Source organism: Gracilinanus agilis, chromosome 1, assembly GCF_016433145.1.
Source record: "Gracilinanus agilis isolate LMUSP501 chromosome 1, AgileGrace, whole genome shotgun sequence".
Taxonomy (NCBI): domain Eukaryota; kingdom Metazoa; phylum Chordata; class Mammalia; order Didelphimorphia; family Didelphidae; genus Gracilinanus; species Gracilinanus agilis.
Genome location: NC_058130.1, coordinates 352,583,296 through 352,601,977, shown reverse-complemented (window position 1 = coordinate 352,601,977; position 18,682 = coordinate 352,583,296). Strand labels below are relative to the sequence as shown.

Here is an 18,682-nt window from a genome sequence, read left to right as displayed (position 1 = left end):
CTAGGCATATCTAGTGTTATATTGAATCTCTGGGAGCTTGAAGATCATCTTTGATTGACAAATAAGTCAGTTGGATGGAATGTTCCCAGGGAATCATGCAAAAGGCAGGAGGAGGGGCAGTTGAGAATCCTGAAGAGATTCTGGGTCTTTGACCTGTGCTGAGGCTGGAGATCGGTGGATCCTGGTCTTGGAGTGAGAGGGTGCAAACATCTTTCTGCAAACTCTTCCTGTACTTGAGATACCGTTCCAACCTGTACCTGACGACCACCTTGGTGTCTACTGCCCCTAGATATTAGGAGTTTCATCATCTAGATATCTAGGTTTCCCAGGGCCCAGGAGGGATCCGGGAAGTGGGCAGGAGACGAAGAAGACAGTGGAAAGGGTGAACATAACTCAACTGTAAGGCTGAAGATCTATTGAAGAAGAAGTCAAAGATTTCCCAGCAGTTTACCTACTCTGGTTTAGTCCTGGCCAGGCTGAACCAGAGGGAAGCTACATTGATTCTTCATCTGCCAGCAGTTGAGATTTTATTAGTAACCTTTAGAATAGGGTCTCCTATACCACAGTCCTTTACCCTATCCTACTTGTTTAATATAAAGTTTAAAGTACCTTCCTAAAGCAGTTTCAAAGCTTGTTTGGGGAAGGGAGAAATCACAGTCAGAATACAAGGCGTTATCCTAGCTAAAGAGCCCAAATCAACATATCAATTAACCCCAGGTGGGTCCTGAAGGGATATACCTCTTAGACCTGAAGGATCCTGCCTGGGTAACTGTTATAAGGGAGAAGGGTCATCTTATTTCTCTCTGTACATCAATTTACCATCTCAAATAGATCAAGAGACCTCCCATAATTATAACACTAGTAGATCTACTACTTCCACATACTCATGTGATGGTTAACTGTTCTTTGGCAAATCAGGAAGAAGGGTAGCTGGATTTAATACACTACACCTCTTTAACTGGATGTTCTCACTACCCAGGAGAATTATTTCATACTTAGTGCTGATCTTATTCAGCTTGAGTACAAAATTTCCTCATTAGTGCTTATATTTGATGTGGACAATAGACTGTTAAAGGACAACCCAAAATTAATCTGCTGATTTCTGGACTAACACAGCAGTTGCTGCTATCCCCACCCCACCCCCCTTAGACAGGGTACTGTACCCTTAGGTATTGGATCAAGTTGACAACTATAGTATCCAATTGGATGATAACTTTGTTCCAGAGTCTGTGCCAGTACTTCAGCAGCAATACCTTTGATCTCATTGATGAAGAATGGTTTTGCATAGTCTTGGATTCCTAATGCTGGTGCAGATAATATGGCTTCTTTAAGCCTATTTAAGGCCACACAATATTCAGGCTTGAGTTTCAGAGGTTTTGGTTCTATATTCCTGGTTAAATCTGTTAAACATTTTGTGATTTCACTATATCCAGGTATCCTCTGTCTACAGAAACCAATATTTCCAAGAATTGCTCTGAGTTGCTTTTTGGTCTTTGGTGCACTCAGTTTTTGGATATCTACTATTCTTTTCTGTGTCATACTTCTGGAACCCTCTGATAACACAAATCCTAGATATTGCACTCGAGGTACTGTAATTTTGCCTTGAAGATTTTATGCCCACACTTGTATAATTCTATCAAAAGAATCTTGCTATCTCTCCAACAAACCTTACCTTTGGGGATGCTGAAAGAATATCATCCACAAAATGCACCAATTTTACTCTCTTAAATTTAATAGTTTTTAGATCTCGATTTAGAATTTGAGAGAATTGGCTAGGTGAGTCTGTATACCATTGTGGAAAACAAGTCCATGTCCATTGGGTCTTTTCCCAGGTAAAAGCAAAGATCTTTTGAGAATTCTCATGAATGGGGATTGAGAAAAAAGCTGAGCATAAATCTACCATGGTGAAATATCTTGCCTGACTTGGAATGGAAGAAATTATAGCAGCTGGACTTGGTACAACTGGATGAGTTTTGATAGCATAATCATTCACTGCTCTCAAATCCTGAATGAATCTATATACAGGTTACCATTTTCTTCCAATTTTGGTTTTTTGATTGGAAGAATCAGTGAATTGAATTCCAAGAAGCAAGGTACAATTATCCCTTTGTTGGATTAGGGATTCAGTGATTGGTCTTCTACCCTCTATTGCTTCTTTAGTCGAGGGATATTGAGGCACACGAGGAACTAATCTTTCCTTAGTCCTCACCTTGATTGGAGTAGCTGATTTCAATAAGCCTACACCTGTGGAAGATTTTGACCAAAGATTTTTAGGTATATCTTCAGGTATTGGATAGATCAGTGATTCCCAAAGTGGGCACTACCACCCCCTGGTGAGTGCTGCAGCGATCCGGGGGGGGGGGGGTGATGGCCACAGGTGCATTTATCTTTCCTATTAATTGCTATTAAAATTTAAAAAAAATTAATTTCCAGGGGGCTAAGTAATATTTTTTCTGGAAAGGGGGCGGTAGGCCAAAAAAGTTTGGGAACCACTGGGATAGATTATACCTAAGTCACCCTCTGTACTGAATTAATCTAAGAATAGCAATGGAAATGCTTTCAACAATTCTTCTGGGAGATGTAAAGAGATGTCACTAGATTCAGTACATTGGATTGTTGTCCTTAATTTACATAATAAATCTCTTCTTAAAAGGTTCATTGTGCATTCTGGCATACACAGAAATGCATGCTCCACAGATAGAGGACCTAGAGAAAACATTTTAGGTTGTAATTTTGCTACTCTCTGTGGTATACCTGTAGCACCTACTACTTCCATTGTACCCAACAGCTCCACAATTCTCAGGAAGACTTTGCAAAACTGATTTACTGGCTCCAGTATCAACCAGACAATTATAAATTTTGTCTCCAATAGTTATAGACACATGTGGTTCTGTACTTACTATTCGGTAGTTGGAATGTTTCCAACACAGGAGCTAACACAGTAATATCAGAACCAAGCTCTGTCATTTCCTGTCCATCCAAATTAAAATCTTCTTGAATTACATGATATTCCCAGGATTTCACATCACTAACACCCTCCTCTGATTTTACACTAGTCTCATTAGTCCTTTTCAACTCTAGTTTAGTATCATTGTTCTCATAATTACAGTATCCTTACTCAATTTACATTCTCCATTATTCTCCATTATTACACAATCATTAGAATTTCCAACAATATTTACATCACAATTTTCTTTCTCCTCACAACCATTAACACTAACTAAATTATCATTAATTCTAATCACATTATCCACAAATTCATCGTCATTATCCTTAACACAATTCCATCCATTACCAATCCATTTTTCTCTGATTTTTCTAACACTTTTGAACTCCAGGTACAATTTTATAATGAACACGCCACTTTGTTCTGATGACCTTTTTGTCCAGAAATTACTTGACCGTATTTTGGCCTATCACCCAATCTTACCTAATCCTGCATAGTGCTAAGATTTGGGGCTTGTCCTCCTTGACAGCAAGCATTTTGACCCACATTATTTTTGTTATTTTGCCTATAGCCATTGTTATTCCAATTATTCCAGTTTCCTCTTTACCCATTATTATTATATCTATTATTATTTCTATTCAGTTGCCAGACCTCTAAATCGACATTCCCTCACAAACCATCCTATCCTATTACAAAGATAACACCTTTGTGGTCCTGTTCTTCTATCCCTGGTAGTATAATGCTGGTTCTCTGGGTTGTACTGATCTTAAAGCTGCTACCACTTTAACCTCCTTGATCTCACTGTCCTTAGCTCGGTTATTGGCCTCTCTCAGTTATTTTCTTAGGCTCCCTATTATCGAATCTTTATCATCTGCAACTTTCTCTTTATCTGCCGCACGGACATAGGTAGCCTTACATTTTAGCTCTTCTAATGTCATTAGCTCCCAGTCCGGGCAATACTCTTTGAAAAATGTCGTTACAGCTGCTATTGAATTATTGACAAAAATCCTTCTCACATGAGCAATTGTTTCTTCAATCATTATATCTAATCATAGGTGTGTTTCAGAAGTCTCAACTATGCTTCTATCCAGGAGTCCAGCCAGTGTTTCTTCTGGACCCTGTTTTACTTTTTCAAATTTACCCCAAGCATTTGGCCTACAGGAGTGTCTCTCCATAACCTCAATCACAGACTTTCTTGATTGTTTCAATATCCTGTAATTTGCTACCAAATTCATATCCACTTCCTCATAATCTTCAGGCCATGGTATAAGACCTGGGCTAGTTCTAGTCTCCTGAATTAATTCATTACATTCTTTCTTTGTAATGAGTTTTTCCAAAAGCAAATAGAAATCGGCATAATCAGGGTCATACATTTTTACAGCCCTTTTTAGCTCTTTTATCACTTTTACTGGTTTGTCAAAGAACCACAGAGTCCTTCTCTTTATAGCCTCTATCTCTGCTGTGGAGAATTGTTTGTGCAATTGTAGGTGCACAACTCCATCTGGCAACACATAAGGGATGTTTCTTAATGGGAAATGTTTCTTAATAGGTGTTTCATTTGAATTAATTTGAGCTATTTCTTTCTCTAATTTAGCTTTTGGACCATTTGCTTTTTACTTTTATCTATATTCTCATCATTTTCCAGGCAACCAGAACCATTAAACACATTAGGACCATTTGGCAACCATCCACTATGAATACACAACTCCATGGTATCTATCTTTGCCTGACCATTACCATTTGTTTCAATTCGGAATCCTTTGTTAGCCATCTTAGAACCAGTTTAAACACTCTTGTAACACAATAAAACAACCATCTCACTTTGTGAAGAACAAAACAACAAAATCCTAGTATCAGTATATGGGCTATAATTGTTTGTATTTTTATGCCCATTACTGGTTTTATATGCTCAAAATCCAAACATAATAATATTTTGGTATATCAAAACAATCCATGTAGAATTAACAATATACAATCACATAACACAAATAAAATGGTATTCACAATGTCCCCCATCATTATATTATGGGCAGTTGCACTTGTGTAATTGGTGTTATTTACAGTCACTTTGGATAGTTTTACTTTACACTTAAAATGGAAAATTAAAAAAAATTTGACCATGTGCTATTGGATATTTAAATCAATCTCTTTAATTTTTAAATGCCCCTACTACCATGTACACCATGTGCACAGGATTTAAATGTCCTGGTTCAGCACCTGGAAATCTGCCAGCTTACCATTTAACAGTGGTGGAACTTTAGAATTCTGAGCTAATGGCTGGTAACTGCCACAGTGAAACACAGTAAAACACAGACTACTCCTCTTCAAATCTATACTTCTTAGCCCAAATACAACACAACTATCTGTGGTGCCAACTGAAATATTAATACCATGAGTCTGTGGAAGTAGCAATAAACTTCAAATAAATAAATAAATAAAATAGCTCTGGAATAGGTATATTAGCTGATTAAATAAGTGGACTCCCTGGAAATAAAAGTAATAAATAAACTCAGTGCATAGATAGGATGTCAGTTAAGAGTGTTAATACCAGGATACACAGTGGGACCTTTGGAGTGTCAGTTGGGGTATCTGAGTAAGGAATTTACAAGGAGAGAGTATTATAAACAGAGCTTTAGTAAATACTGAGATAGGAATGGAAGGGAAATGGATAAATTGAACTAAAGATCTTAGGGTCTCCACCCAAAAGTCCAATAAGGGAAGAAACCTACTCTAACAGCTAAAACTAATAACTGACTGCTAATTAGCAGGTCCAGCTGTGTTGGATGGGGTTCTCACATATAGGTCCAAAATAGATGTTCTTTCAAGCTGTTTCTCAGGAGTCTGGATGTTCAGCAAGTAATCCAAATTAGGAGAGGGAGTGGTTTTGCCTCAGTGACCACCACTGAGCCAAAAAACCTCACTCAACTTTACTCCTTAATCTAATCACTTGATTGTAGAAAGAAATTTAAGATCCACCCCAAGGGAAACACAGCTCTCTTCCTTCAGGGCAGGGGTCTGCAACCTTTTTGACCATGAGAGCCATAAACGTCACATTTTTAAAAATGTAATTTCGTGAGAGCCGTACAATGTGTTTAACACTGAATATTAAATATGTGCATTTTATGTAAGAACAACACTTTTAAAGTACAATAAATCTCTGAACTATTTTTAATAACGTTATTATGTGCTAACCAATGATGAATAAAGTACATTAATGTGACTTCTGGTGCTGCATGGTTTTGCTGATTATTAATAAAAATTATTTTGATTATTAATCAAAAAACAAGACTTAATGGGGCACTATAGTACTGATATAACTGCACACATACATATAAAACTCCTTTACACTAAGAAAATTGCTGAACTAAAGAGAGAAAAATTCAGGGAAGAATACTTTTTCCTCTCCCTTTCTCAAGTCAGGCAATAGGAAAAGAAAAAGCTGCCGGCCTGCTGATTAAGCCATTTGGCCACATAGGAGATCAGGAGATTACAGAAAATAACATGACTTGTGTGCAGGCATTAGTAAGTAATGGGGGAGGAGGGTACCTTTTCATGGAAAACTGGGCAGGACACATCACACACACATTTCCTGGTACAGTTCATCAGTGCTGCCTACTCAATCATTCTGTATTAAATAAACAACTACTGGGGAGAAATGCTTCTCACTAATGAAGCATATGTAAAGATGTAATCTGACTATAGTTCCTCTTTAAGAACAGGTAGAAAAGTTAAAAACAATAACAATCCCACAAATAGGGAGTGCAGACCCCATGAATGCACTGAGATAAAGCCATGTAAATTAGAGGCAGAGGGGTAGAGAATGTAGACAAAAGTGATCAATCACTATACAGAACCCTAAGATGTCGGTAACAGGTGTGGAAAGAGTAAAAGGAGGGCAGAAGGAGGAACACACAGCACACCTACCAAGCCAAATTAAAGACCAGGATTTGTCTTGTGAGGCAATATCAATGAGGGAGCCTTCTATCTTAGAAGATAGTCGCGGTACTGAAAGGATCACGTGATGTATCACGTGACACATGATGTCATGTGTAAACTGTTACTGTGCTGCAGTTGACTTTATGGCTCTTGCAGAAAGAGCCATATGTTGCCAACCCCTGCTTTAGGGATTTCAGTGAGTCTCTAACTTCCACCATGTAGAGATCAGTGAGAGAAAAAGTCACTCCCATCATGCAGGGATCAGTGAGAGAGAGAAGTAACTGACAGTCTCCCCAAAGTTCTGGAACCTGCCAATCAATCTGATCTGCTCTCTTCTAAGCTAAAATGTCTATACTCCCTATAACACAGAATAGAACTGGGAGGAAATTATCTGTGCTCTTCAAGAAGCTAAAGGGAGAGGCCAACTGGGAGTTTCTCAGAAACTACTTTTTTCTCATAAGGTGCTTAGTTACCTTATTTTGGCCAGCACTGTAAAGAAAAAGGAATTCCTTACACTTTTGACCTGAGATACCTTTGGGGTTTGGGAATGTCTAGGTGAAGCCCATATCCACATATCATTGGAATTGTTTTTTAAACATTTGGTAGAATTTCCTTATAAATCCATCTAGTCCTGGATTTTTTTTTCCTTTGGGAATAGATTATTCTTTTTCCTTTTTTAAGATAGTATTATTTATTCCACTTCCTATCCTATTTATAGGCAACTTATAGTTTTCTTTTAGTTTGGCATAGATATTCCTGGTACTAACATTCTAACACACATCACCACCAAATTTTTCAAGGTTCTATGTCTCAAACCCAAGGTAAACAGCTTGTCTTTTCACAAATCTTGGGAATTTGATGGGAAACCTATATATGTACTGAAAAGCAGTGGAGCCCTAGTTACACACTTGTCCCTGCATAGCTTCACCAATGAGTAAATCTTCTCATAGTCACTCATTGTTTATACTTTTATCTTTTTCATTATATTTCTTCCTTCTTTTCCCCTCCTTATTGACTGTATTCTTACTTCTCTGTTTATTTGCTGGATCTGTGAGTTTGGGCTTTTCTGCCCGGAAGGGCTTCTTCTCTGCTCCTCTGATTAACTGGATTAGGCTGATGGAGCTGACCTGTTGAAATAATGTGCCATGAGGCCAGATCTTCTCCATCTGCTAGCAGAGGCTGCAGGTAAATGTGAAGGCTAAAGGTAGTGACCCTCAGTTCTCCTCTCTACTTCTTTCTGCCAGCTGCCCTATCAGAGTTCTGAGCTTCACTCGGTGGTACCAAGGTACTCCTTCATGGCTACAGCCTTTGTCCTGGGATCCCACACTCAGCCACAGTTCTACTGCAGGTCTCAGTGCAGTAGATGGGGGAGGAGTGTTGGATCTTTCCCTTATACCCAAGAATTCAACTTTATCTGTGTATCTTTCAGGTTGGGTCCAGAAGGAGAGACCTGTGGCTCTGTCTTGTTGTTGAGTTTGCCTTTCTGTCTGTTTTGTACACTTGCTCTTCTGGTTGTTTGCTAGCTCTGTGGGTTTGAGCTTTTCTGCCCTCTAGAGGCTTTTTCTCTGCACTATTCATAAACTGGATTAAGCCAGTTGAGTTCATCTACAGAATTGAATGTGCCTGGAGGCCAAAACTTCAAGAGCCCTAAGATGGAGGTGTGGTGGTTAAAGGGTGTGGACTGGGCTGCCCTCTTCTCTGTTTTTCTCCCCCAGCTGCCTCCTTGCCAGTTGTGATCAGAGCCCTGAGCTTCATGTAGTTATGGTAGCAAGGCACTCTGTCCAGGCTGGAGCCCTCGCCTTGAGATCCCACCTACCACCAGACTCTCAGCACAGTAGGTGGGGGAGGGACCCTGGGACCTTCTCTCTTTCTTTTCCTTAAACCCAAGAATTCAACCTTCTCTGCATACCTTTTAAATTGAATTGAGCAGGAGGGTCCCTCAGCTCTGTCATGTTGTTGGATTTGGTTTCCTGTCCCCCTTGAAGCCATTTGTTTTTGATTGGTGTGGAAGGGTTTTCACAGAGGAATTGACTTTTGCTGCTTCTAAGCCACCATCTTTACTCCCTGATCTCCATTAATTCACTTAACATTTATTAAGCTCCTTCTTTTTGTCAGGAGTGGATGTTAGAAAGACAAAGATAAAACAGTTGCCCTTAGGGAGCATACATTTTATTAAGGGAGATGATACATACATGAAAAAATATATACAAAGTATATACAAGGTAATTTAGGTTGCAAAGACCTTAGGAACTGGGGAGATAAGAAATGTTTCATGTCTAGAAGATGGGTTTGAAGCTGAGCTTTGAGAACAGTAATGGATTTTACAAGGCAGAGGTGAGTTGGGAATACATTCCAGTAATAGGAAGTGGCATGTACAAAATCATGGTTATGGTAAATGGAGTGTCATGTGAGAAATAGCAAGAAGTCTAGTTTGCCCAGACCATAGAGTGTTCAGAGGATTAATGTTTAGGTTGTAACCAGATTATGAGAAGGTTTAAGTGACAAATTAGAGGAGTTGACATTAAGACATGCTTTGGGAAAACTGATTATATATGCAAAGTGAAGGAGAGAAAGCAATCAAGGATAATACTGAGTTTGTGAACCTGGGTAACTGGAAGAATGTTGGTACCCTGAGCAGAAATTTAGAAAATGTTTGATTTTAGGGAAATAAAATACTTTTGTTTTGAGGATGTTGAGTTTGGAATGCCTTTGGAACATCTAGTTTGTTGTAACAGAGGTGGTAGGGTGCTTCTGTAATGGGCCTGACAAGCTGGCCCAAGATCCCTAGATGGTAAATGGATCTAGACTGAGTGAGTTTAGGATGCCTGGATGGCCACCAAGGTGTGCTGATAACCACCAGGGCTTATGAATGTTCAGCTCAACCAAGCACCTGTAACAGTGCCCAAGCCAAAGTTATCAAGTGAGAAGCTGTGTATTGTTCCACACAGCTCCTCTGACTACTTGGCTTGGGATTAGGTTAAAAATTAAAGGTTGTAATTAAGATGGTTATTGGTATTGGGTTGGATAATGCTGACTGACTGTGATCTGGGTAAAATCCTTTTCCTCTTTGGCTGTTACTATTCACTAGCTTTTAGAAAGATACCAGCCTTCTCTTGAGATATATTTCAAAGGGTTTAATGCTATAAACACAAAGGGGTAGGGTTCAGGATAAGAAAAGTAGTGTTGGGAATGGCTATGCTAAGTCATTGGGAATTAGAACGAGCTAATCAATGAGCAACAGGTTGGCTGCTGGCTGAAGATGCTTCTCTCCCTCACAGACCCTGGTCAGACTTGGCCATGGTCTAGATCAGGTGAAAGGTAGGGATTGAGAGGTTCTTCTTGGTAGCAGCCTTATTCAGCAATAGGATAATTGATTGCTTGAGGCAATAAGGTATAGGTGCTGTATATGCAGGTCTATAGGCCTACCCACCCTTCACCACCCACTACCCTCTCCAGAAATCCCTTCTCAAAAATGAGACCCTGGTCTTCTACCCCTGGGCTTTTATAGAGGTGGTCTCAACCAATTAGGAAACCAGGAAGTGGCCTGCTTTGAATGAAGGCCTGAACTAGTTTGTTGTGATGTTAGTAGAGAAGAATATACAGAAGGGATAGATGTTTTGGAGACAAAATTGATAAGATTTAGAAAAATATGTGGGGTGAGGAAGATTGAGGAGTTGAGAATGACATGAATTTGAGTGACTGAAAGAATAATGATGCCTTTGACAGACATAGAGAAGTTTGGAAGAAAAGTAAGTAGAAAGATAGACTATCTTGTGTATGGGACATCCAGATGAATTATTTATTAGGCAGTTGATAGATAATGTAGGACTGGATCACAGGAGAAAAACTAATGCTGAATAAGTAAATATATTTATATGGTATATCTGTGGAAACAAGGAATATCTACATAAAATGTTTAACAATTCTTTTAAGTTCTATACTTTATGCACACTTTCTTTATTCAGTCACATAGCCAACTGGAGAGACAGAGAATTTCAGATCCTGTTTTGAGTGTCAGTTTTTTAAAAAGCATTTACTCAGTTGACCAAAAATAACCTTACAGGATCTCTTCCAACAAGGAATCTCTCATATATTCCCTGAGACAAATGAGATTCCATGAAAAATACAGTTACAAATGTGAGATGATTGTCAAGTAATCAAGGATAGGTATGATCACCAAAAGTTTTGGTCTTCCTGATGGAAGATCCTGAGGAAGGTTAAAATTGAAGAAGGCTTCTTTGTGAATAAGGTCCTCTAGATTGCATCAAGCCCACATCATAGTATTACTATAGTGAGATACATGAATACTCAGAGATTGGCCTAATTATCTCTGAAGAAAAATCTAACTGGTTGAAAGATGACTATTTTTTAATCCATAATATACAGTTGAATGACCAGTCTTTTGAGTTAGTACATTAATATGTTTATCAGATAAACATGACTATGTATTAGTCTCAGAAGAGGGGCGGGGTAATTGGGAAATTGCCCTGTGCTTTCAACAATTTCAAGTTGTTCCTTTGTTTAAATACCTTACTTGCCACACAGATGTTCTCTGGATGATGCTATATTGCTATGAATCTTAGAATGCAACAACTCTGAAGCATTAGTTATGGGAGGATCCATAGGGAAATGTACTGATTCATAATAAGTATAGTAGTCTGCAGCACATGAAGATAGGGATGACTGTGTAGTCAGAAGATGTTGATTATAATCCCAGACCTGTAGCTTGCTGCCATTTGACCTTGCTTAAATAATGTTTGACTCCTTGAAGCTGATTTTTTCTTACTTGTAAAATCAGTGGGTTAGACTAGATGACTCATAAACCCCCATTCAACTTGATGATGATTCTGTTTTCCTATGAGTAAGAAATTTAGTATTTTCTTCAGGTATGAATTAAAAACAAACAAACAAACATTATTAGTCTGAAAAATGATCCACTGGCTTTACCAGACTGTCATGGGGGCAGGGAGAAGAGGAGGTCCATGACACCTAGAAGGTTAAGAACCCTATTCTAAACTAACTTTGTTTTGAAAGCTAATCTCCTGCTTTACAATTAAGGGATAATCTCTAGAATTAAGGAATTATAGGATCTTAAATTTAGAACTAGAAGGGATCTTAGAGTTCAAGTCCAACTCTACTTTACAGATGAGGTAGCTAAAGCTCAAAGTGGTTACAAACTTGCCCAGTTCATATAGATATTAAATGTCTGAAGTAGGATTCAAACTTGTCTTCCTGAATCTTAAGTCTAGTAATCTATGTATTATACTGCAGAAGGTAGCCTAAATTCATCTTTTCTCTTTTCAAATGACCAAATATGGGATGGTTAATCAATTATGGATATTAAGCTAGTTTTAAACAGGTTAGCAATTCAATTAAAATGTTCACTTGAATTACTATTTAGTTTATTAATTTTACTTTCATATATCCATTTGGAGTAGGAAATAAAATATCAAAGCAGAATGTCTTACTTCCTTCTTTGAGAATTTTCAAGTACTTTTACATTTTTAGTAATTCCGTCCAAATCTTGAGGGAAAAGATTGTGTTAGAGATAAGAACAAGACAGAGAAAGTAAATATATGTTACTACCTACTATCATAGGTCCTACAGGAGCAGAAGAAAATGTGAACTGAAATGTGATCTGTTTGAGTTCTCAAACTGCCTTCTGTATAATTCATTATGACATGTTTCACTATAGATTAGCATTTCGCATTTGGATAATACAAAAGTGAACTGAAATGAAAGGAAGAAAATTAGCAAACTACATTATTGTGGATTTTAGGTCTTTGAAGTACTTTTTGTTGCTCCTATTGAAAGATAATATGTGATTCTACTTCTAGACTTTGTCTTTTTTTTTACTTATGTATTGTACGTTTGCTCATCTCAGATCAAACTTGATAAGTATCCTTAGTAAATTTTATTTACCTGATGATACTTTTAATTTGTTTCCATTCAATAATAATATTTAGTAATAATGAACTATTACTTTGTTTTACAGTTCTTTTTCCTGAGAAGTTGAGGCTCTTCATGAAAACATAACAGGTACTATACCTTGTTTTAAACTTGATGTATAAAGATGAAAAAATAAATTGTAAGGGGCAAGGGATGGGGATGGGGCTGATTACTTTACAAAAAGATTCCTCAAAATTGTAAGATCTACTATTTGTAAAATGTAATTTGTCTCATATTCAACTTTTCAGGGACATCTTTATAAAGTAAGATTTGATTATAATAAACATTCTTAAGAAATAGTGTGAGACAACTATATACCTATTTTACCTATTTTAATGTCCTCAGCCTTCTTCCTGAAATACTACTATATCTTTTAAACATCTGCATTCCTCCAGGGATACTATATAGGTTGCAAATGCAAATAAATAACCATTTTCTCCAAAGAATTAAAGTTGCAAGTTACCAAATATCCATATAGATGCACATATTGGGTTATGAGCAGGCTGTGATATATTAACAATGAAGAATATATGTGAAATAGTGGACATGAAAGATAGTAGTGATGTTTTGGGGAGATAGTCAACAGCATTAGTATCTCTGAATTGACAAGAGAGTTAGAGGAAGACCTCTGAGCATGTCAGAATGACTCCTCGAGGGAGCAGCTGGGTAGCTCAGTGGATTGAGAGCCAAGCTTAGAGACGGGAGGTCCTAGGTTCAATCTGGCCTCAGACACTTCCCAGCTGTGTGACCTTGGGCAAGTCACTTCACCCCCATTGCCTAGCCGTTACCGCTCTTCTGCCTTGGAGCCAATACAAAGTATTGACTCCAATACGGAAGGTAAGGGTTTAAAAGAAACAACTCCTCGAAAATCATAGGAGGTTATGGACAAGAGTCACAAAGAAGAAAAAGGGATGGATAGTTTGAGATCTGTAGGAATAAAGTGATAGTAACATTGTATTTCACTCTCTTTGGACTTCATCTACAATATTGTGTTAAGTTCTTGATTCGCTATTTTAAAAAGAAATGGATAAGCTGTTGATTGTCCAGAGTAGTGTAACCAATAAGATGAATGGCCCTCAGCCCAAGTTATATAAAGATTGGTTGAAAGAATTGTACATTTTTAGATTGAAGAAGCAAATGACATGATAGTCATCTTCAAAGTATTTGAAAGTTTGTCATGTAGAAGAAGGATTAGACTAGTTCTATTAGCCTCAGAGATGAGGAAATTATGCAAATTTCAAGGAGACCAATTTAGACTTAACATTAGGAAAACCTTCCTAAAAGAATTGTACAAAAATGGGATGGTCTTCTTTAAGAGGCAATGGGTTTACTCTATTTGAAGGTCGTCCAACTGAGGCTGAATAACAATTTACTGGATATTTTATAGTGGGGATTCCTTTTGGTGATTGGTTGGATTTGGATGGTCATAGGACTCCCTTCCACCTCTCATATGCTATGATTCACTACTTTTGGAGAGAGAATTGATGTTGATTAGGTCACAGATCTAAATAAATAAAAAAGGATAACACATAGAAAGTTGAAGGCCACACAGTGAGGCAGAGCAGAACCAGGATACAAAAGAATAAGGGTATAAAATATCTAGAACACAACTCTTTTATTATACTCATTATTAAGGAGTTTCTGCAGAAATGGAAGAATAAATTGAAATAAATTGGAGCCAACCATTATTCATTTAGCACAAAAATATGAGTTCTGAAATGAGATAACCAAACTTGACTCTTAGGTTCAAATCATACTTTGATCATGAATTACTTTGTTACACCAAGGAGACTTCCAAATGAATAAAAGCATTGGGCCCTAATAAACCTTTATAGTAAATACCTTCTATATTATATTGAAAGAATCATTACAAAGACCTTCCTGTCCAGTTTAATTGGTTAAAATGTGCTGTTTTGTCAATGTCTTCTGTGCCTGGCATGCTATATGTATTTTCTACCCTGAGTACCCTTCTCTCTTAGTATGTGATCCTTTTGACACAAACTATCCGAGAGTTTTATTCAATGTGAATAGTCTGTTTTTGCTGACTCAGTGCAGTCATTAACTATGCCACCGAACTTAATTTTATAAGGTTTAGAAATTATTGAGGAGTAATAATAATAATAATAATAATAATAATAATAATAATAATGCTACTACATTGACTTCATAAGATTTAGAATTTTAAGAGTCCTTAGCTATCAGCTGGTATGATTCTTTTATTTTATAGATGTGGAAACTGATACCCAAATATGTTAAGCACTAGAGCTAAGATTTGAACTAAGATTCAACTCTGATTCCAAAACTAATGCTCATTCTCATTACCTTTCTTAGTGTTAACTTTAAAAGTGTCAACATTTATGATACTATATACAATATTTGCTTTTATATAGTTTCTTTAATTTTTTTATAAACCTTTGCCTTCCATCTTAGAATCAATACTATGTATTGATTCAAAGACAGAAGAGTGGTAAGGACTAGGCAATGGGGGTTAAGTGACTTGTCCAGGGTCACACAAATAAGGAGTGTCTGAGGCCAGATTAGATCCCAGGACCTCTAGTTTCTAGACCTGGCTCTTATTCCACTGAGTTACCTAGCTTCCCCCTTATATATAGTTTCTTTTTTTTTAAACCTTTAACTTCTGTGTATTGGCTCCAAGGCAGAAGAGTGGTAAGGGTGGGCAATGGGGGTCAAGTGACTTGCCCAGGGTCACACAGCTAGGAAGTGTCTGGGGCCAGATTTGAACCTAGGACCTCCTGTCTCTAAACCTGACTCTCAATCCACTGAGCTACCCAGCTGCCCCCTATATAGTTTCTTAATCTCTTTGGAATCCTCAATTATGTTGGAGTATTTTCCTCAGGTTTTGCTCTTTGTTGGAACATTAAGAGTCATTTTAACACTCAAATGTAAGGTGTAAAATTTTTATAAGTTATTTCATTAACTTCTGCTGAAGTTGCCCTCTGCCTCATTAATGACATGGAAGGGATGTATAGTTCACAAAGTTTATGCAAATAGCATGAAGAATCTGGACCGGTCTACCAAGATGGAAATAAGATTGTTTTGCCACTAGATGGCATTTTTGTTCTTTTCTTGGTTCAAGAGTATTTATCTATTTGATATGAAGATGGATCATTTTTCCTATATTCTTTGAGTGACTTTTGTTTTTAAACCTGATAATTATTTCAGATATAAATAATGACCAAGATCCCTTTAGAAAGCTCTTGCTGAGATAGATTTAACTAAAAAAATTTAAGTCCTCTTAGTTTACTTTTTAAAAATGCAAGTTATTGCTTATTATGTCACATTACCTATAATATGAATATTTCTGCTTTTAGAGAAATATACAATTATTCACCTTCTGCTCAAATATTAACTTATTTATGTACATTTCTACTGTTTATCCTTACAAGTAGTTCTGATATTCCTTTAAAATAGAATTGATGCTTTTCCTTATCAGATAAATGATGATAATTTTTTTCTACCCTTTTCCCTACAGCTATGCCTCACCAAATAGTTTACCTTATTTTTAAGATCATCTCAAAGAAGGCTCTTAGTGGAGTTTCTCATTTAACTTTTTCATATATTCTTCCCTTTCATGCAGTATTCTTACTTGTTAAAAGACTTTTTAATCTCATTTTTTCAATTAATATGCATTTAGTTTTTGTCTCTCTCCTTTCTCCTACTGGAAAAAAGAAAAGGAAAAACTTGTAATAAATATATTCAAGCAAAACAAATTCCTGGTTCTGGGTTAAGATGGAAGCAGAGTAAGAAGCAGCTCTTAACCTGTCCTGACCAAAACACACAAAACTCCTCAAGGGGACATAAAAACAAGTCCAGATGAACGGAGGAACCCCACAACAGGGCACAGCATGGAAGGTACGTGCAATCGAGGCATTTCCATGCTATAAAGGGGTGAAACAGCTCTCACTAAATCGCGGGCTGAGCAACCACCCCACCCCCACTCCCTCCACACACAACACCTATAGTGCCGAAGCCAGCTAAAAAGAAATAGAGCAAGTTTGGGGCACCCATCGAGTCATTGGCAGCTCCGGGGCCTGTTCCTGAGATCAGCAAGATTTAGGACCCCAAAAAGCTAACAAACTCACACAAAATTTGAGCGTGGGAGCATGGCTCCGAGAGCAGACGCAGGGCGCAGAGCGTGGGCTCAGAGTGCCGGCACGGGCGGAGGCGTGGGTGGAGGCAGACACAGCCACGAGCTAAAGCTCTGAAACCCTGAGTGGGGAACCAGTGCAGACGGGTATACGACTGTGGAAGCTGTGCCCTGAGGCTTGTAAAGAAACCTCTGGCAGAGGATCAAGCAAGGGGGTCCACCAGGGGGCTTGACCGCGGACAGACCCTGAGCGAGAGGATAAACCTGAGAAGCTGCTGGGCTAAGGATGGCTACCCAGACTCAGGAAGTTCAGAAGAGAAAGATTAATAACAAGAAAAAGAAGTCTTTAACACTCGACAACTTTTACACAGAGAAAATCCAGACAACCAAGCAAACAGAGGAGGAGAACAAACAAGCATCCAGACCCTCCTCAAATAAGGAAAACTCCTCACAAGCTATGGAAGAGTTCAAAACTGAGATTTTGAGGAAAATGGAAGAGATCTGGCAAGACAATAACTGTTTAAAAGGTAGAATCTTGCAATTGGAAAGTGAGGCTCAGAAACCAAATGAACTGATAAGCAAATTGAACACCAGAAATGACCAGATTGAAAAGGAATACGAGAAGATTATGGCTGAAAACCAGAAGATTATGGCCGAAAACCAGAAGATTATAGCAGAAAACCAGAAGATTACAGCCGAAAACCAGAAGATTACAGCTGAAAATCAAAAGATCATAGCCGAAAACCGAAAGATTATAGCCGAAAACCAGTCCCTAAAGGCTAGAATTGAGCAGCCAGAAGCTAATGATCTCTCAAGACAACAAGAACAAATAAAACAAAGTCAAAAGACTGAAAAAATAGAAGGAAACATGAAATATCTCAATGAGAGAGTGACAGACCAAGAAAACCGGTCTAGAAGAGACAATTTGAGAATAATTGGTCTTCCAGAAAAACCAGAAATTAATAGAAACCCGAACTCCATAATAACAGAAATAATTCAGCAAAATTGCCCTGAAGTCCTACAACAAGAGGGCAATATAGACATTGAAAGGATTCATAGAACACCTGCGACATTCGATCAAGAAAAGAAAACACCCAGAAATATAATTGCCAAATTCAAGAGTTTCCAAGCAAAAGAAAAAATCTTACAAGAAGCAAGAAAGAAACAATTCAAATATCAAGGAGCACCAATCAGGATCACACAGGATCTGGCAGCCTCCACGCTAAAAGACCGCAAGGCTTGGAATACGATATTCAGAAAGGCAAGAGAGCTGGGCCTGCAACCACGGATCAACTACCCATCAAAATTGACTATATATTTCCAGGGGAAAGTATGGGCATTCAACAAAATTGAAGAATTCCAGGTATTTGCACAGAAAAGACCAGGGCTAAATGGAAAGTTTGATATCCAACCACAAAAATCGAGAGAAACCTGAAACGGTAAATAAGATACAGAGGGGAAAGAAAGAAAACTTATAATTTTTAAATTTGCCTTTTTAAGGGCCTCAGTGAGATCTAATTATCTGTATTCCTATGTAGAGAAATGTTATGTTTAATTCTCTGTAGTGAACTCTATTCACTATTATAATATTCACTATTATAGTAATCAGAAGAATAATTCACAGGGTGAGGGTGGAACACTAAATAATCTAAGATGACATGGGGGATGGGAAAGAGGGGGTGAATAGCAGGGGATACCAAGAGAAACTTGAGTGAATAAGAAAATAGGATATTCTATTACAC

At 37.8% G+C, this 18,682-nt stretch overlaps 1 protein-coding gene across 1 annotated transcript in view; it reads left to right on the top strand.

Moving 5' to 3' along the window:
* The first annotated feature begins 12,876 nt into the window (after positions 1 to 12,876).
* RNF180 (ring finger protein 180) overlaps positions 12,877 to 18,682 on the top strand; it is a 173,735-nt gene continuing 167,929 nt past the window's right edge. The window contains exon 1 of the mRNA XM_044663621.1: positions 12,877 to 12,922. The gene's annotated coding sequence lies outside the window, so the exon portion shown is untranslated. The remainder of the gene's footprint in view (positions 12,923 to 18,682) is intronic.